General features: G+C 32.2%; 1 pseudogene; it reads right to left on the reverse strand.

Moving 5' to 3' along the window:
- LOC116643355 overlaps positions 1-22,097 on the reverse strand; it is a 50,919-nt pseudogene that overhangs the window by 20,805 nt on the left and 8,017 nt on the right.

A 22,097-nucleotide genomic window follows, 5' to 3' on the forward strand; every position in this document is an offset into this window, starting at 1 on the left:
TGTCAGCTATTATTTTAAACAAGCCCAAACTTCTATAGAACATTTATGCATTTAAACAAGATGTAAGGCATGGTTTTTATTTTCTTTCTTGGAGATATGTCATGTGTACATGATAAAAATAGCAATCTCCATGCTTCCTTCTGTTTAAATGCCATTTTCTTTCTTCCTTCCTTCCTTCCCTACCTCCCTCCTTCCTTTCTTCCTTCCTTCTTTTTTTTTTTTTATATTTTGTCTTCTCACTGGACATTAAACCTGTTTTGTAAAGGATCAGAAACACAGAATATATAAACTCAGAATATATGTATTTCAGAAAATTACAGCAGATTTAACTTTTAACAATTGCAACAATGGAAGATATATAATAGATTTCTCATATACTTACAAGTTGAAATAAGGGATAAAATGTGAGTAATCAGCTCTGTTTGGCTCATGTACTTATCGGAGGAAGGGTACCTCATGATAGTGACTAGTTTGGCAAGTACAATAATGAGCTTACATTATCCAAATTTCCATATGGTCCTAGAATTAATCTTTTGGGGGGTACAGCTGGAAACTTAATTCCATTCTTCTCTACAAAGCATTAAAAAAAATATATTCTCTTCACACTTAGAATTAGGGAAAAGTGTATAAAGCTATTTTAACTATATCCAGGGTCTTCAAAGAGAGAACTGTAATAAAGAATAATGTACTCATTAATGTTCTGTATATTTTAACCTAGATATTTTCTCCACAGACATATTTTCTCTAGGCCAGGATTCTCAACTTTTAAAGAGTGTACACTCAGTGTTCCCTGGTGCAGAATATAAAAATTACTTTGAAAGTTGTTTTTATGGGCGCCTGGGTGGCTCAGTTGGTTAAGCGACTGCCTTCAGCTCAGGTCGTGATCCTGGAGTCCCGGGATTGAGTCCCACATCGGGCTCCCTGCTCAGCAGGGGGTCTGCTTCTCCCTCTGACCCTCTTCCCTCTCGTGCTCTCTGTCTCTCATTCTCTCTCAAATAAATAAATAAAAAATCTTTAAAAAAAAAAAAAAGAAAGTTGTTTTTATCTAACTCTAATTGTTGTCTCGATCACAACTGCAAGCAAAGATGTGTTTCTTTTTTTACTGACCAATTGATCAATATGCCTAATACACATAAGGTGGCAAGGCATATTTATTCTGAATAAATATGCTGAGGTGGTTCTCAAATCTCTACTGTTCCCTTGAGAATCACTTTTCTAGATACACCCTATTAATCTTTAATATCATTTTCCTGCTTTTCAGCTGGTTATTGCCTATGACTAATCTTTGGCCAAGTAGTAAACATAGGAATGTGTTTATGTTATTCACCTAATTATAAATTTGCTTTTCCAGGTATTTCGGGTAGTTTAGAGTTTCATAGAATTTAAATATACCTGCTAAATATGAATTTTCAAACTCTAAAATTTCTGTGGGATAGTGAAAACAATGTTTAATAAACACATCTAGATTGGAATGTAAAATCTACCTCTTTGTAGCTGTATTATCTTAGGTGACTTGATTAACCTCTCTGAACTCAGTTTCCTTATCTATAAAAAGGAGATAACATCATCCACTCTTCAATATTCAGAAGATATGTTTTGTGTTCTGTTTCTGTTTCAAAGTCAATATCTCCTTAGAAATTGAAACATTAACCTTCTGACACTCTTGGTCTGAAAAAAAGTCTCTAGCATCCTGAACTAAGATCCATTCACATTGTTTTTTAATTATATACCTTGGGATTACACAAATAATTTAGGGGCAATGTTAATGAGTTTTCACACAAGATAAATGATGCAAAAGGCTAGGCATCCAAGTCAGACAAGTTGATGATCTGTAAAACTGCTTTAAAGATCTGAGTGAAAGGTACTTGAATCAATATGACACCAGATAGAAATCTGGATTTGCCCAATAAATAAAGATCTCTGGAAATGGTAAAAATGATAATAAATATGTGGGGTTTTTTTTCTTATTTAGACTTGCTTTAAGAGAAATTTGACTCTCTAAAGAGAAAACAGTAAAAATAAATTGTGTTTAATAACATAAAATTAAAATGCAGAATTGAAAGAACAGAGGAATGGAAAGAAGAATTAGATTTACTGTGTTAAAAAGTAATTTAACACTACTCTTTAAAACTATAAATAACAGGGCGCCTGGGTCGCTCAGTTGGTTAAGCGACTGCCTTCGGCTCAGGTCATGATCCTGGAGTCCCTGGATCGAGTCCCGCATCGGGCTCCCTGCTCGGCAGGGAGTCTGCTTCTCCCTCTGACCCTCCCCCCCTCTCATGTGCTCTCTCTCTCTCATTCTCTCTGTCTCAAATAAATAAAATCTTTAAAAAAATAAATAAATAAATAAAACTATAAATAACAGATGAACAGCGAGGCAAAGAAAGATGGAGTCACAATATTAGTATCAGAAAACATAAAATTCAAAACAAGGAATATGGCCAGAAATAAAGCAGTCAGTTAAGAGAAAAGACTAAAAAAATAAATAGAAAAATCCACAATTAGAGTTGGACATATTAATACTCCTCTCTGTGAAATTAAAACAGTAAACAGAAGACCTGATAAATAGAAGCTGATCTAGTTTACATTTATAAATCCCCCAAAAAACAAAAACAAAATGTACACTAAAAAAAACCCCAAAAAACCACTTTGGGAATATTTACCAAAATAGAATATTTTCTGGGCCATCAAATAAACATCAATAAATTTGAAAGAATTGAAGTCAAAGTATTTTCTTACCACAATGGAAAGTTTATATGAAAATCAACAACAGAAAGATATCTGGAAAATGCCAAATATTTGGAAATTAAACAAATATTTTTAAATAACTTATGAGTTAAATGGAGATTCATAAGGGAAATTAGAAAATATTTTTAATTGAATGAAAATGACAATTTTCATATTGCAATGTGGAGCATAGGTAATCCAGTGCTTGAAGGGATTTTATAACATTAAATACTTGTATTAGAAATATGGTCTCAAATCAATTATTGTTCATGTTAAGCAATGATAAAAAAAAAAAAAAGAGAGAAAATTAAACCCAAAGCAAGCAGAAGAGAGGATATAATTAAAAAAAAAAAGCAGAAAAGATGAAATAGAAAGCAGAAATAATAGGAAATAATCAGGTAAAAGAAGAACTGGTTCTTTTTTTTTTAATGTATGTTAATCACCGTACATTACATCATTAGTTTTTGATGTAGTGTTCCATGATTCATTGTTTTTGTATAACACCCAGTTCTCCATGCAGTACGTGCCCTCTTTATTACCCATCACCAGGCTAACCCATCCCCCCACCCCCTCCCCTCTAGAACCCTCAGTTTGTTTCTCAGAGTGCATAGTCTTTCATGGTTCGTCTTCCCCTCGGATTCCCCCCTTCATTCTTCCCTTCCTGCTATCTTCTTTTTTGTAACATATAATGTATTATCTTTTAAAAGATCAATGAAATTGATAAATCCCTAGTTAGAATGATCAACTAACTCAAATCCACAAGAGGAAATAAAAAGCACTTGAATGGTAAATATGTCAGAAAATATAGGATATATTTATATACATGTTTCTTCTCTTAATTTTACTAAAAGACATAAGATTACATAAAGCAATAATTATAATACTCTTGTTTTTGGCTTTATAACATATATAGATGTGATTTTTAAATTCAATTTATTTAAACTAAAAAAAACAAAAACAGTTCACCCATCTTTCCCACCCTCCACCCCTGCCCCTGATGACCACCAGTTTTCTACATCTATGAGCTTGTATATATGCATATATTTATTATCTATATTAAATGTATATTATAAATGTATTTAGATTCTACAGATATGGGATATTATAAAGTATTTGTCTTTCTCTGTAGAGGATGAAAGAGGAAACTGAATATGGAGCAATAGCAGAGCTAAGCTGTAGTATTATATTAGAATTAAGTCAGTATTAATGTGAAGTAGATCATAACGTATTAAGATACGTATTGTAAATCCTAGAAGGAATATAAGATCAACAGAGGAATTAAAACGATATACTAGAAAGAATTTGTTTTACTTGAAAGGAGTTGGTAATGGAAAAACGAAGGAACAACAAAGATAAGAGACTTATCAAAAATAAATGGCAAAAACATATATACATGGTAGTTGTAAACCCAATCATATGAGCAATTAAATCAAGTATAAGTGGACTAAGGACTATAATCAAGTTCAGAGATTGTAAATTTGGATTAAAGAGCAAGATTCAAGTATATTCAGTAGAAACAGAGACATTTTTATATTTAAAGGTACAAATTAAGGTTTATCCATATATCACTATTTTCTTTCTCAATAGGTTAAATCTACTTAATCTTCTCAGTTTTGACAGATAATTTTTAGGTGATAACACATTTTATGAAGGCTTTGCATATAAAATCTAGGTTACTAGGAAATTATAAAAAATAAAAGCCAATCAAATAATAGTATAGAGTGTACAACACCAAGAGTGACCTTAAGGTAAACTATGGATTTTGAATGATTATCATGTGTCAACATAGGTTCATCAGTTGTAACAAATGTACCACTGATGAGGAATGTTGGTAATGAGGGAGGCTGTGCATGTGGGCAGATAGGAGGTATATGGGAAATGTATTGTATCTTCTCCTGAATTTTGCCATGAACTTAAAACTGCTCTTAAAAGTAAAGTATATACATTATTTTTATACATATAAGTACATATATATGATGCATAAAATATAATATATGTAAAAAATAAAGTATACATACACATATTTTGTATGTATACATATATTATATATATACACACATATATATATAAAGAAATATATTTTTAGTAAAAAAAAAAAGTTGTCTAGTGTGAGGGTAAGCCTTCCTAGGCAAAAAATAGGAGTTGGACTTTAGCAGCAGCTATAATTAAGAAACATTTTGCTTTCAGGCAACTGTTGTTTGTGTATACATACAGATTCTAGATGCTTCAGAGATAGCCATGCATTGACAATATTAATGAAGCATAAGAATAAAAATGTCTGATGATGCAAGAAAGCAGAGTCATCTTAACATAAATTTTTGTGATTGATAATCCTGAAGACTGGTGGCAATATTCATTGCAATCGTTTATGTAAAACAGCAACAAAGTAAACCGAAGTGGCTTAAAAAATATATTGTTAACAGAGCTGTATGCCATAAAAGTTTACATATGGATGAAACGGGATTGTTTGAGGAAGGTGACTGTTAGAACCTCATTTTTAAAAAGAAAATAGCCTAACTAGGATTGAAGTCTATGTAAATTAGGTTTATCGCTTTAACTTGAGGTAAATGGGAGATTGCAAGTTGGAAGCACAGCTTGTTTATTACACACAAAAAGCACATGTCTAAACGCCTTTTTATTTGTTTTTGACTCATATAAAATTCAAGTTGTGCAAGAGTGTCTGAAATGGAACAATTGTGAAAGAAGGGATTTATCTCTAACCAATTACGTCTTAGGAGAGGAATATGGAATAATTTAGGAATGAAACACAGTGACATGGGTATCCCTTTTAATAATGCAATTCTGTCTAGTCAAGATGTAAGGCAACATGTTTACCTGTTAACAAATATCACAGCCATCTGAGACAGAAAAAAAGGTTACTATATTGCTAATTCTTAAATGGAACGGGAGTCCATTAAATCATAAAGTGTCAATTTCACCAAAATAGGATAATGTTTGTGAATTAATACTTGAGATTAAGTGGTCTAAAGCACTGAGAAATTTCCTTCTACATGAAAATAAGACTATCATGGGCGCCTGGGTGGCTCAGTTGGTTGAGCGACTGCCTTCGGCTCAGGTCATGATCCTGGAGTCCCGGGATCAAGTCCCGCATCGGGCTCCCTGCTCGGCAGGGAGTCTGCTTCTCCCTCTGACCCTCCCCCCTCTCATGTGCTCTCTGTCATTATCTCTCTCAAATAAATAAATAAAATCTTTAAAAAAAAAAAAAAAAGAAAATAAGACTATCATGAGTTTTAACAGCATTGTTAATTGCTTTATAAAACTACAGATTCATACAATTTTATGGTTAAAGATGCTTCCCTAATTTCTTAGTTAAAGACACCAAGGTCCACATAATTTAAGGTTAAACAAAATCTCAAAGTCAAACAGCAAGGAGGGAGAACTGAAACACATATATCCTGATCTCTTCCAGGGCCAGGAGAGGAGAAATTCTTCCTTAATCCCACTACAGTAAAGTAGGTTTCTTCCTGTTAGCAATGTAAGGTATGTCCCTTCCTGTTGGAATCTGCAATTGTCATACATGGTGGGGCAAGACAGCATGCCCTCCATTTTAAATAAGGTTTCCTTTCTTCAGTTTCACAATTGATGTACAGTTTCTAATAAGAAAATCCACTATAAAGAGGAAGAGAAAGATAATGAAAGAAAATACTAGCAGGTAATTGCCATTCACGTACATTAATAAAAGCATTTCTTTCCAATCACCTGATACTTGAATAATTTAAAGAATAGAAGCTGTGAGTAATAAACCTTGTTTTGTTTTGTTTTTTTTTCAAAATTCCCTGATGATTGCTGCTGAGGTTTATCTTGCAATCAAAATAAGAACCCCAAGCGTCTATCCAGCCATGACACTGGCTCCAAAAGTGGAAATGTCTGTAGGGGTTCACTTGGGGCCCAGATGAGTGCCCCCAGGCATTACTAGCCAATAGCATCACTATTGATGGGTTGAGACTGGCACAAAAGAGTGCATATAGCATTGAAAAAGTAAGAAGAATAACAACAATGTCACAAAAAATGGGAAGAAAGAATTTAAATAATCTATTAGAAGATACCTGCACTACATCTGAAGGTTAACTTAGACTATGTTACAATATACGTTTTAAAATTGATTATGATTACTGAAAAAAATGAACGGAGAAAAGTAAATGATACATAAAGGGAGGAGAGAAAATTAATCTTATAAAATGCCCAATTAAAATAAGAGAAGTCAGAAAAAGGAAGTAAAATAAACAAGGAACATAGACAATATTAACAAAATGGTGAATTTTAATTTAGATATATCAATAACTTCAGTTTAAATGTGAATGTTCTAAACAAGTTAAAAGTCAGAGATTATAGATTGGTTTAAAAAAATAACAAGAACCAACTAAAGTTTGGTCAGAAGACAGCCACTTGAAATATAGACTCAAGTTAATATTTGCAGAATAGAGAAAGATATACAATGTAAGCATTAATCAAAGAGAAACGTGTAGTTCTATTGACTTCAGAAAAAGGAGGCTAATAAAATAGAAGAATATCAGAAATAAATAAGAATATTATTTAATGGTAAAGAGGTTAATTTTCCAAGAAGATGTAATGTTCTTAAAGCTGTAGGTACCTAACTTTTGATTTTTTGTCTGTGTCACAACACATGAGGCAAAAACTGTCAGAACTGGAAAGAGAAATAGGCAAATGATTAAAGACATCAATGTCACCCCTCAATAATTGATACATTAAGGGGGCAGAATATCAGTAAGGATACGGATGATCTGAATAGTACCATCAATAAACTTGAACTACTTGATACTTATATAACAATCCATCCAGTAGTAGAATGCATATTATTCTCAAGTAAACATGCATCATCACCAAGATATACCACAATCTAGGCCATAAAACAAACCTTAGCAAATATAAAAACTAGAAATTATGCAAAGTATTTTTGTAGACCATGAAACAATTAAACTAAAAATCAATAACAGAAATATAGCTGGGAATTCTCATATAATTGGAAATTGAACAATATACTTCTAAAAAGTCCATGGGTCAAAGAGGACATATCAAAGGAATTTTTTTTTTAATCATATGATCCAGCAATCATACTCCCTGGTACTCATGCAAAAGAGTTGAACTTATGGAACTTATGGAACTTTTTAGGAGCATATGTCCTTAAAAACCCTTTACATAGATAGTTACCACAGTCTTATTCATAATTGCCAAAACTTGGAGGTAACCAAGACGTCCTTTAGCAGGTGCTTGGGTAAATAAACTGTGGTATATCCAGACAATGGAATATTATTCAGTACTAGAACCTCTTAAGCCATGAAAATAAATAGAGGAAACTTAAATTTATTTAATTTTAAGACATAAAATATACTTAAAGATACAGAGATAGATGATAGATAGATGGTAGATAGATAGATGATAGATATTCTATATTATGCAAAAGCTACTTATAGGACAATGAATTTAGGAGAATTTAATCTTTTTCAACTTTACTAAAATACAGTTGCCAAATAAAATAAAAGTATATATTTAAAGTGTACAATGTGATGATTTGAGATATAGGATTTCTACCATTGAGTTAATTAGTATATCATTTCTTTACATAGTTACTTTTGTGTGTGTGTGTGAGAACATTTAACATTTCCTCTCAAAGCAAATTTCAGTCATGTGAATGTCAGCCTAATGTGTCATCTTCTTCCATGTGAAGATTATGTTCCATCCACATCCACCTCACTTTCCTTGTAAGTGACCTGCTTAATTTTTTTTATTATTATGTTATGTTAATCACCATACATTACATCATTAGTTTTTGATGTAGTGTTCTATGATTCATTGTTTGCATATAACACCCAGCGCTCCATTCAATATGTGCCCTCTTTAATACCCATCACCAGGCGACAGATGAATGGATAAAGAAGATGTGGTATATATATACAATGGAATATTATGCAGCCATCAAAAGGAATGAAATCTTGCCATTTGCAACGACATGGATGGAACTGGAGGGTATTATGCTGAGCGAAATAAGTCAATCAGAGAAAGACATGTATCATATGATCTCACTGATATGAGGAATTCTTAATCTCTGGGTGATGGAAAACCAATCTTGATATCCAGGTTAAATGTCCATACATTTAATTCCTGTAGCATCCAGCATTTTCATTATGATACTACTGATTATGTTATAAAGATATTGTTGGTAAAATTATCTGCACTGATCCTCAGTAAAATGTAATCACAATGGGAGGAGAGACTGAGTTTATATGTTCAGAATTTAGCAAAGTCCTCATAGAAAGGCTTCAACAGTGTATAGATTAAGGATTAATGTCAAGACTGCTTTGCTCCGCTATCAAAATATTAAGAGGGTATTAAGAAGGAAAACACTAAATTTTTTAATAAATAGAAAAGGACTTTTTAAAGATGATGTAGTTGTAATGTTTTGAAGGATAGTTAGAATCTTAAAAACAAAGAGCAATAAGGTCTGAAGGCACTCAGTGTGGAACAAATGGCATCAGCGAAGGCAGAGGTGAAGTATTTGGGAAATAGAATTTTCTCTATTGTTTTCAAATTTACTCTTACATGATGGAATAAGTGTCCTTAAGCCAGATACAAGACTGTATATATTATGGAGATTTAATTTTATAACATTTTTTTCCCAAAGATGTGGAAGGTTACTCTCATGTAATAACCTGTTTTCACTTCTTTCATTTTCTGTGAAGGAAGTTAGGTTCAAAATAAAAGGGACTTCTCTAGCTACATAGACTATTAGTTAAAGATGATTAACCATGAAGACTGCATTCATTTTGTCCATGTCCATGGATATTATAAAGCACTGGTTTTTAAAATTAGTATATTATATGCACTTATAAATTATGTTTCCACAAAATGCGTCAACAGCATTTTTATTAATAATGTTTCTTCTAGAGGATAGTGGTTTGCTGTTACACTACATTACTTTATCATGATTCTTCATATTACATTTTCCTCTAAGGGCAATACAAAATGAAATAGCAAATATTTGGTTAAAAAAACAAACACAACCCCCCCCAAAAAAATGTACATTAAAAATAAATGTCGGGGCGCCTGGGTGGCTCAGTTGGTTAAGCGACTGCCTTCGGCTCAGGTCATGATCCTGGAGTCCCTGGATCGAGTCCCGCATCGGGCTCCCTGCTCGGCAGGGAGTCTGCTTCGTCCTCTGACCCTATCCCCTCTCATGTGTTCTCTCTCTCTCATTCTCTCTCTCTCAAATAAATAAATAAAATCTTTAAAAAAAATAAAAATAAAAATAAAATAAATGTCAAAATATCTACATCTTTTTACACTGTTTTGATTTTGGTAATGATTTCATGGTTTAATATATATGTCAAACTTTATCAAATTATACATGTCAAGTATGTATATTTTATTATATGCCAATTGTTAATCAGTGAAGCTTTGAAAAAAAGACTACATATTTTTCACTCACTAAAATTTCAGTCAAATTAAATAATAGCAAAACCTAAGATATATTTTTATAATTATCGAAATTGTTCAATCAAGATATGCTCTAATATTTATGACTGTGATATTTTAAAGTAATCAATCTAACTGGCTGCATATTTAGTCTCTTCATTAAACCAACCATCATAATACACTTTTATATTTATGTATTTTATTACACTTCAAATAAATTTATTTTTCTTAACTATTATCTTTTTTCCCACTTCATTGGGGTCTATTCTTTTCATATCTGTGATCCTTTTGCCCTTATTCATATTTATTCCATTTCCATTTGGTTCATTTTTCTCCTCCTAGGTTCTCTTCCAATGTTTCAATTTCCTTTCATGCTTTCTGTTGATATAGTGGCTTCTGAAATAATGTTGCCTGACTAATTAAGAGTACCAGGTGTTCGGCTAAATAGCCAAGATAAGTTCCATTCTCCATACTTTGTTTACTGCCTCCATGCCTAGTCAAACACAGACTTCCAATTTCCTGGACTTGAAGAGTCAGCCAGCTACCCTTTTAGCTGAAAAGATACAAAGATCTAAAAATGCAAATACTATGGGTTCAATGACAGTGACTGGTGCTAGAGATAGCAGAATAAACGGTCTTTGAGGCCAAAAGGCAATGCAGGGCATTAATTACTTGTAATATAGAACGATACTTGGATATATTTACATTGCCACCAGATTATGAATCCCTACAGATTCAATTCTATAATTTACTCTGTTTTTAATCATGACAAATATAATGCATGTACAAATTGGAATTGATTATATGTGAGTCAGAATATCTTTTTCAATGTCTAGTCCACCTTTGAAAGCCTAGCCCCATTTTTCATTTCTGGCATATAGCAATGATAAATACCAATTACTATGCTAGGCAGGGGTAGCAGAAAGTTGTACAAAATGAGTGTCTAGCTAGAAGAATTTCACAGTGCTTTGTAGGGTACAGATTAACAATTACAATCCAGTGCTTTATTTGTCAATTAAAGGCATGAATGCATAGCCGGTAGACTTGTTAAAACAGGACACTTAATACTATCGGTGTTTAACATGTGTATGTATAGTAAAAATTATGTAAAATAGTTTCATTTTACATAAAAGCCTAAACCTTAAAATAACTCAATATCCACCAACTATAAAATTAATATTGTATTATATGTATATAAATGAATATGTTGCAAGGAGAACACATGAACTATATACAACATAAAATATGATTGAATCTTACAAACATAATATTGATCAAAAAACTAGACTCAAAGAATATTAATTATATTATTCCAATTGTGTGAAATTTATAAATAGAAAACATTAAGTTTAAAGTCAGAATATTTTTTAATTTTATGTAAATTTTACTTAGTTAACGTATAGTGCAATATTGGTTTCTGGAGCAGAATTCAATGATTCATCACTTATATACGACATCCAGTGCTCATCACAAAAAGCGCCCTCCTTAATAGCCTTCACCTATCTATTCCATCCCCCCCCCACCCACCTCCCTCAATCAACTCCTAGTTTGTTCTCTACTGTTAGAGTCTCTTATGGTTTATTTCCCCCTCTCTTTTCCCCTCCTTCCCATGTGTTCATCTGTTTTCCTTCTTAAATTCCACATATGAGTGAGATCACATGGTATTTGTCTTTCTCTGATTGACTTCTTTCACTTAGCTTTCTAGTTCCATCCATGTCATTGCAAATGGCAAAGTTTCATTCTTTTTTATGGCTGAGTAATATTCCATTATATATTACCACATCTTTTTTTTTTTTTTTTTGAACCACATCTTCTTTATCCAGTCATCGGTCAATGAACATTTGGGCTCTCTCGATAGTTTGGCTATTGTTGATAATGCTGCTTTAAACATTGGGGTGCATGTACCCCTTCGAATCTGTATTTTTGTATCCTTTGGGTAAATATCTAGTAGTGCAATTGCTGGGTCGTAGGGTAGTTCTATTTTTAACTCTCTGAGGAACCTCCGGACTGTTCTCCAGAGTGGCTATGAGTTTGCATTCCCACCAACAGTGCAAGAAGGTTTCCCTTTCTCTGCATCCTCACTAACACCTATTGTTTCTTATGTTGTTAATTTTAGCCATCCTAACAGGTGTGAGGTGGTATCTCATCGTGGCTTTAATTTGTATTTCCCTGATGATGAATGATGTTAAGCATCTTCTCATGTGTCTGTTAGCTAACTGAATGTCTTCTTTGGAAAAGTGTCTATTCACATCTTCTGGCCAATTCTTAACTGGATTATTTGCTTTCTGGGTGTTGAGTTTGATAAACTCTTTATAGATTTTGGATACTAACTCTTTATCTGATATGTCGTTTGCAAGTATCTTCTCCCATTCCATAGGCTGCCTTTTAGTTTTGTTGACTATTTCCTTTGCTGTGCAGAAGCTTTTTATCTTGACAAAGTCCCAATAGTTTATTTTTGCTTTGTTTCCCTTGCCTCTGGTGATGTGTCTAGTAAGAAGTTGTTATGGCTGAGGTCAAAGAGGTTGCTGCCTGTGTTCTCCTCTGGGATTTTGATGGATTCCTGTTTCACATTTAGGTCTTTCATCCATTTTGAGTTTATTTTCATGTAAGTCATGTAAGCTTACATAGAACAGGCATAAGAACAGGTGATAAGGGTCATGGAAAGACAAATTTGCCTATCACACAAGCATATTAGCATTTGAGTGGAAAATCTAGATCTTGAAATTAGAACCTCCTTATGTTGATACACTATTTTATTCTAAAGCCACAATAGCTTATTTTATTTTTGTCCCTACAAGACATAAAAGGTAAAGTCCTATTGTAGGTGGAATAAATATTATTTTAATATATTAATGCATTTTCTAGTCATAGTATAGAACATTTAAAACTGTACTTTGCCTTACCAATTAAAACAAACAAACAAAAAAGTAGTGAATGGTATCTTTACGGTTCATATTTATACTTTTAGAAATCAGAAAATAACATTTCTTAAAATAAAGCAAGTATAAAAATATCTGCTTAGGGGCACCTGGTGGCTCAGTCAGTTAGGTGTCTGCCTTCGGCTCAGGTCATGATCTCAGGGTCCCGGGATAGAGCCCCATTTCTGGCTCCTCTTTCAGCAAAGAGTCTGCTTCTCCCTCTCCCTCTGCCCCTCCCCCCACCCCACACCCCCACTCTTGTGTTCTCTCTCTCAAATAAATAATATCTTTAAAAATAAATAAATGTTCTTTTTCTTCCTATTATAAATTAAATTGTTTTCTTAATTTCCTTTTCAGATTGTTCATTTGTAGAGCATGGAATTGCAATAGATGTGTGTATGTTGATCTTGATTTTTGTTTAAATATTTCATTGGTTTATGAGATTTTTAGTAGATTTTCTCTATATATTTCTATATATAAGATTTTCTATATATATATAAAATCATATTGTTTGTAAATAGAGATAGTTTTGCTTCTTCTTTTCCAATTTCAGTAGTTATTTCTTTTTCTTTCCATGTTGCCCTAGCTTGAACCACCAGTACAATGTTTATAAGTAGTGGTGAAAGTGGACATTCTCGCCTTGTTCTTGATCTCAGGGGGAAAATCATTCTGTCTTTGACGATTAATATGTTTCCTAAAGGTTTTTCATAGATGCCTTGTGTTAGTTTGAGTTAGTTTCCTTATCTCCCTACATTTTATAGTGTTTTTAAATGAAAAAAATTTTAGTTTTAACTCAAATGCTTTTATTGCATGTATAGATGATCACGTAGTTTTTGTCCTTATTCTACTAATATGGTGTATTAAATTCATTAGTTTTCAAGCCATAAACTAATCTTACAATCCTGGGGTAAATCCTATTTTTTTTCCAGTGTATTAACCATTTAAATGTTATTGTATTCTGTTTGCTAGTATTTTGTTAAGGCTTTTGCATCTTTATCCACAAGAGATAGTGCTCTTTTCTTATGCTTTTCTTCTTTGGAATCAGGCTAATACTACCCTCAAAAAAACGATTTCAGAAGAGTTCCAGTATTCCATACCCTCCACATTTGTAAGACTTTAGAGATGATTCATACACATTCTTTTTAAAATGTTTGGCAAAATTCACAAGAGAAGATATATTATCCTTGGCTTTTATTTAATGAGAAACGTTTAACTACTAATTCAATGTCTTTACTTCTTATAGGTATAGTTAGATTTTCTCTTTATCTCTTATCTATTTGCAGTGTTTTGTTTTGTCTTTTTAGGATTTTGTTCATTTATCAAAATAATCTATTTTGGCAAGAGTTGTATTCATTATGATTTATTTTATTTCTGTAAAGTTGGTAGGCGATTTCTCAAGATACATTACTAATTATAGTAAATTGAGTTTTCTATCATTTCTTGGTCAGTCTAGCTAATTAATTTCGTAATTGTATTTGTGTGTGTGTGCGTGGGCATGTGCACACAATTTCTTTGTGAGTGCTCTAGGACTCATATACATTTTAACTGATCAGAGTCTATTTTAAATATATACTCACTTAAGTCTTGTAAGTTATAGAAACTTTACTCCCATGTAGCTCCATTCTTCCCTTCTTTTATGTTATTATTGTTATAAATATTATATCTGTTAAAAGCCTAATATATTAATGTAAATATGAGTTTATATAAACTTACATATCATAATGAAACAGCAAGAAAAAAGGAAAGCAAAATATGTTTTAGAGTGTTTTATGTAAACTTATTTATCATTTCTTTTCTTCTTTATTTTGTGTATACGTGGATTTGAGTTACCATCTGTTGTCATAAGTTACAAGCCCAACAATACGATTTTACCACTATTGCTTTATGCAGTATCTATTAAATCAACAAAGAGAATAAAAGAGAAGTATATAACTATACTGTCTCTTATAATCACCTTCATTAGGATTTTCTTATCTGTTTGTTCTCTGCTTTGTGTGTATTCTGATTACTTTGTCACTTACATTCAACCTAAAGAAATTCCTTTAGTGTTTCTTCCAGCAATAAATTTTACCTAAAATTGTCTTTATTTCAGCTTAATTTTTGAAAGGTCATTTTATTGGATTTAAGGTTCAACATTGACATTTTTTTTCTCTTGGCACTTTGAGTTTATCATCCATTGATCCTTTAAACATGATTTCCTTTAGTTCTTTGAACATATATTTATAATAGCTGTTTTCAAGTCTTTGTCTTCTATGGACCATCAAAGACTACTTGATCTATTTTTTTCATCAATATTATGTTGTTTTGATTACTGTATCAACTAATTTTGTGAGGTCTATTTACCCCATATTATGCAGCCTTCCATGTCCCTATTCAGATTTTTTTGGGTTTTTACCTTTCTGCCTAGTTTCCTAGAGGTTGCCCCTGTGTCAGCACAGTTTAGCAGTAAGCTTCTGATAAATAAGAGGTTGTGTTTAAGCCCCCTGTGTCGGTAAGTTTTTCACCATTTATTGTGTGTGTGTGTGGCCTAGAGACTACTTTCATATTTCAGGAAGTTTGTGGGTATGTTGTTATTTATTTGTTTGTTTTTTAACACAGTCTTCTTCAACTTTATCTTTCCCTGATCTTCTCATTAACCTCTAACTGATATGCCTTTATTGGTATCACACCAAGTTGTTAGTCTCCACTTATAACTAGCTGATTGCTTCACTACTTTTATCAAGTCTCTGAATTATTAATTGTTCCACAATGTGATCCAAATACATTTAGACCCCTCAGGGCCAGGGGTTGCTAATTTTTGAGCCTTGCCCTGGCCCTCCCTGGACAGGACAGACCTCTTCTCTATGGAGCAGGAGCTAAGAATGCTAGGGATAGAGAATTTGTCCTTCACTGTGTCCTCCCTCCCCACCCAGATCTCCCCTATGGAGAAGGAGCTGTGAGTATATATACATGGAAAGTAGGTAAACCTTGTGTTGCTATCCAGCTTCCACATCTCATTCTCCTCTATGTAAGTCTTCCACACCATGGAGCCTGGGAGAAAGGATCTATTGATGTTCAATAGATGCAAAATCCACCCAGAAGAGCTCTTTTGTCCCAGAATGCTGCGGTAGTTGAGAGTTGATACTCAGTTGTCCAGGCCCTGGAATAGTTCTTCACAGGAGAAAGTTGTAGCCCCAGCTTGAAGTTCCTGGCCTTCCAGTGTTCTTAAAAATTTCCCTAGACTTTCTGGAATGACTGCTCTCAATTTATTATAAGCCATTTGTCCAATCTGTGGAAACATTGAATAATTGACTTTGCTAATTTTAGACAGTTCATCAAAAGTTTCTCTGGTGGAAGGGCACATGGGTGACATAGTTGGTAAAGCATCTTGGTTTCAGCTCAGGTCATGATCTCAGGGTCATGAGAGTGAGCCCCATGTCAGCCCCATGCTCACTTCAGAGTCTGCTTGAGATTCTCTCTCCCTCTCCTGCCCCTCTGGCTCATGTTTTCTCTCTTTTTCTAAAATAAATAAGTAAATCCTTACATTTTTGTTCCTCTGGTACATAGTTTCATTAAGCTCTTCACTGTTTTTACTGACAAGAAATTTTAAAATGTGGGATTACTTGATGTTCAACATACAATTGATCCAATATTTATTTTACAAATAAATATTTAGCAAAAAGCCTTGATCTAGATAATAAACACTCAAGAAATTTAAGGGGATTTTTTGTACATGGTAGTGAATGTTTAGGTATTTTGAAATATACAAATTATTTAATTTTTCAAATTGCTTTAGAGATTTAGTCTTGTGTTCGTCGGCCTTTAGTATGAACTGGCCAGATGATAACTATTTAGCATTTATATGACAATAGTTGAGGACAGTGCACAGATTATCTTTCTAATTTCAAATATGTTTCTGAATTATATAACAACAGAGTGACTTTATCCTAATGGTGAGAACTGCCCTAATCTTTCAATGAACAGTATCCTTTCTCTGGACTTCAGAGTTCTAATTATATAGCTCTGCATTTCAAAGATCTACAATCTCTAGGGAAAAAAAATCGACAATTTCTATTGTATTAACACAGGTAGTTATCCATCCAATGTCACCTTCTAAGATACTGCTCTCAGGGAACAGAAAATTATTAATTCAAAAGTAGGACATTAGCTAATATTACTTAAAATTGCAGAGTGATATCTTAAAAGTCTCCTTTAAGAGAAGAAAACCTTCACTAACAAAAAAAAAATAAAGTACATTAGTAGAAATATATGGGGAAATTTCTGGGAGTCATGAGGCCTCCCTGGTACTTACATAAATCTTACCTACTCTCTGTACCTGTAAATACCACTTTAAAGATTGATATAAGCAATATTCTATACAAAGATAAATGACTGCTATATGGAGAAAAACTCAAAAAGACAAAGAAACAGGTATTTATTAGATAACTACAACATGCCAGTTTTGATATGAGTTATTTGAGAGAAATATAATAAAGTGAAAGCTGTATTTGAATTTAATGGGATAAAAATTTAATTGTAATACCTTGGCCAAATTAATTACATTTCCTAATTTTAAATTTCCCTATAGGAAAGGTAATACTGACTTTGCATCAAGTGGTGTTAAGGATTAGTATAGATATATGTAAAAGCGTAATAATAATAATGTTCAATCTTTATTTATTATCAAAACAACATCATGTGAGAGATACTCATACTATAAATATTGTTATAGTCTAATGTCACTTTTTAACTATTATAAGTCTTTTAACCTGTTTTAATCTTAATTTTGTCATCATTATTATGAGAAACATAATATTCCACAGAGATCTTGTGAATAATCCCTGTGAATGTGTTTTCTGAGTGATAACACACTCTGAAATAGTATTTGGAACAGTTGATTCAGTAAATTAAATGGAATAGGAAACAATAGGTATATCATGGTCATATTATATGATACTTAGTCTACATTGTAAAAAATATGAGATTTTAATTTAGAGATTTAGATTTTCATTTGATCCTAAAAATTTATAAATCTATTTATGTACAAGTTAAACTATTCTTAAAAACATATCATAAGTATCACCCTTGGAAATATTATTTTTAATCAGGTATAGTTCAAAGTAATATAAATGATAAAAATTTTCAGAATTGTCCTACAAATATTAATCATGTGGATATTTATTCTCAAGAAATCAATGAGATTTCTATAGATATTTATTTTTTCTAAAGAGCATTTTTTCTTTGGAAAAGCATACCAAATAAAAAGTTTGCATACTGGATTGTGTTGGAGGATGTAATTGAGTGTATGTAACCACTGGTTGACTGGCGATCTGGATTGGGACACCCTTCCTTGTCCTTGGAATGCACACTCTGCCCACTGTTTCCACAGTGGGAGTCATTTTCAAGGATGTAACCTTGAGAGAGTAAGGTGTTGTTGAGACCATCTGTACTGAATATGTGACTGAGACCCATTCTGGTGGGTGGTTGTTGAGATCTATTCATCTTGCAGCCGCCAAAGGTAAGCCTCATATGTAAGTTCCTTTGCTTATTAAACCTGCCACCCAAAACAAACAAATGAACAAATAAACAAGTCTGCCACCTACCAATCTGAAGTAGCTTACCTCTTTCTTCAGTTTTTCTCTGGCCCTCTGAATACAGGGGCCTGTTTCAGATTTCACCTAGGACGCTTTGGAGATTGCAAACCCAAAATTGAAAAATATATTTGCAAATATGAATTTTATTGAAGTCTCTTGAACCCAGTTAAAGTTCATGTAGAGACATAATGCTTTATGTTATTCTGTTTATTTATTTATATTTTACAGTTTACAAAGCATTGACTTCTGTCTTCTAAAAGCGGACTTAGGTTATCAAGAACAATAAAGTGTGACTGAGTAGAAGAGGTGAAAGTCTTCTCTAAGAGACTGATAAAATAATCTTTCTAAGAGGTAAGAGGTGAAGGGCATGAATGTGTTTTACTTCACAATAGTCTGGAAATACACCCTGATATTTAGAATTTCATCAGGAGCAAATAAAAACAGTATCTTTATGTTAGTGCTCTCTAAAAAAGAAATATATCTAGATCTATAATATTACTGTCATACTGTTATTTTTATTGACCCAAAAGGTGAAAGAAATCAATAATTTTCATATAATCTTTGTAGATATTTACAATAAAAATCATTCTATGTGAATACTGATGAGTTTATATTTGCAAATGGTCACAATGCCAACGTATTTGCAAAGGTGTGAATATAGATTTGGGTTACCTAATATCTATCAAGGGTGATTTCTGTTCTTTTCTCTCTTTTATTAAAATAAAAAAAATAAATCCTGCATCTAGATTATTTCTACAACTACTTATACTATGTTACTAAATATAGTAGTTAGCTAACTCTGATGGGTACTATAGAATTATGTTTTAATCTGACTGACTTGGATTCCAAAAATAAAGGCATTCGTTCATATATAAAAAACATTGTCTTTATGCCTTTAGAAAACACAAAATTTTTAATATAGGTAACTGAGAAATACACTATAGCTAAACTATTTTTTCTCTAACAATAATCACTTGAGTCATAAAATGGAATACAGTGGCAAAAGTACGGTTTGAAACCATAGAAACTATGGTTTGAATTCTAACCCTATCTTTTAGAAAAGAATGTGGCTTTGAGCACCTATCTTTATCTTGTAGTAAATGTTCAATAAGTACTTAAAATCACACTGCTGTATTCTTTGAAAACTCCAGACGGAATCTACATAGAGGTAGTAACTTAGCCTCTTATTTTGCTTCATCTATTCCTTTTCTGTCCTTTTCTTCATTTCCATTCTTCAGTACTAAAACTTCTTTTGCTTTCATTTATTTGTATCTCTCTATCCATCCATCTCCCCTGTAACTGTGAAGATTGTTTATTTCCATGTAGAATCACAGATCAACAGACATCCATTAACTTCTTGCAGAACCACTAATAAGTTACACCTCTAACATTTGTTGGGTTGCTGCAAGAATACAAATGGGACTAACATATCATATGTCTAAGAAATTTAAAGTTATAAGTAAAGCTAATATTATGACAAATATTCCAGCAAAATGGACAAATATTCCAGCAAAATGGACAAATATGATTAAAGCTATGGTTTTGGGAAACAGGAAGTCTGCAAAATATCAAATGAATAAAACTAATATTGCATACTTCTGGGTGGTCCATTTATATACAAGCAATGTTTGTACTAATAATAAATTAAGAGTATACACAATACATAAATACTTGTTATTTATTCCATAAAATTTATTTTTCCTATATGTCAGAAAATCCATTAGTTATGTTGTTCTAATTGTAGTTCTATACAATCTGTTGATAGTATTGATATAGAAATTTAAATTGTAATGTAATTCTAAGTATACAAAATATAAAAATATTTTCATGAAAAAATATAATTTAAAGTTAATGCTAAAAAGTCAAAACCTTAACTATATACTTCAAACATGTTTACAAAAATATTTTTCTCCAAATGTATTCTAATTATGCATTAAAATTGATAGGTAAAATACAAATTATAACTAATATGTATCAAACTTATTTAAATATACCTGAGTTGTATAATATTTGAACATCATATTAAAATTATTTGGAAATCTAGTTTCTAATCTGAATAATTCATATCATGCTTTACTAATTATGTATAGATATTTATATCCAAATTTGAGAGTAATAATGTATAGTTAATATTGAAATATTTCCTTGCTGCTATGGGCAATTAGTTACCACACTAAGTTGTGAGTATTCCAATAACCATTGACTGAAGGATAAATAGGCATAGAACTTTGACATTTGGCATCACGCAGAGACAATATATTCAAGTTGTTCGTTGATTCCAATGAAAGGATATGACAATTCAATTCTTTTTTCCTTTTTCTTTTCTTTAATCTTAGTGCTTTTGATGATCAAATCCTCTCCACTTTAGGAAGCAGTGTTCTCCATCATCAGCTGCAGCAAAACCCCAGAAGACTGGATATTTGGACCATGCTGTCTGTCTTCCATATCAAGATTATAAGGCAAGTGATGTGAAGATTTTCCCTGGGGTTTGAATGGTGTTGATCATGAAAATGGGCATTTCAGGTCTACCAGCAGCTTCATGACAACACAAAGCTCTGAATCCCTACTGATGGAAGTGGCCAATATGTTCTATGTGTGTATGTGTGTGGGTAAGAAATATTCAACTGTTTCTTATTCATATACATTTTTGTTTTCTTTATACCTTTTAGTTTTTCACAAAAGTTCATTTATTATACTAAAGCATTAAAAAATACACAAGGCATTTTTTTCTACACTTGGTCAAGTATTATTTCTATATTATTTTAATTATCTACTAAACTAATTTTTCCCTTATCATCATCATATTTTCTAGTAATCCACTAATTCTTCAAGTTAAATTTCGATCAGCAAGAAATTTTATTTATTTATTTATTTATTTATTTATTTAAGATTTTATTTATTTGCGAGAGAGAGAATGAGAGACAGAGAGCATGAGAGGGAGGAGGGTCAGAGGGAGAAGCAGACTCCCTGCTGAGGGACTCGATCCCAGGACTCCAGGATCATGACCTGAGCCGAAGGCAGTCGCTTAACCAACTGAGCCACCCAGGCGCCCTCAATCAGCAAGAAATTTTAGTGAAACAGATATTTCAGTTAATTATTATTCTTTATTCCTTATAGTATTTTCTTAGGAATATGGTTTTACTATTGTCATACTGTGAATTAGGACAGTATGGTTGTCTAATCAGAAAACAATATGTAATGTATTTAATTTTTTAATAATCTTTTTTATTCCTAGGCATATGGAGACCACAATATTTAGCCAATCTTTAAATAGAAAGCTATATATTATCCTATTATTTTATTATAATTTTACTGTAAGATTCACTGTCACATTTTTAAGATGATAAATATTTTTGTCAATAAAATTTAACCTTAAAAAAACTCAAGATGACTCTCATGCATATTTCTGCTTTTTTAAACTACTTCT

The sequence above is a fragment of the Phoca vitulina genome, unplaced genomic scaffold (assembly GCF_004348235.1).
Source record: "Phoca vitulina isolate PV1807 unplaced genomic scaffold, GSC_HSeal_1.0 scaffold26, whole genome shotgun sequence".
Taxonomy (NCBI): domain Eukaryota; kingdom Metazoa; phylum Chordata; class Mammalia; order Carnivora; family Phocidae; genus Phoca; species Phoca vitulina.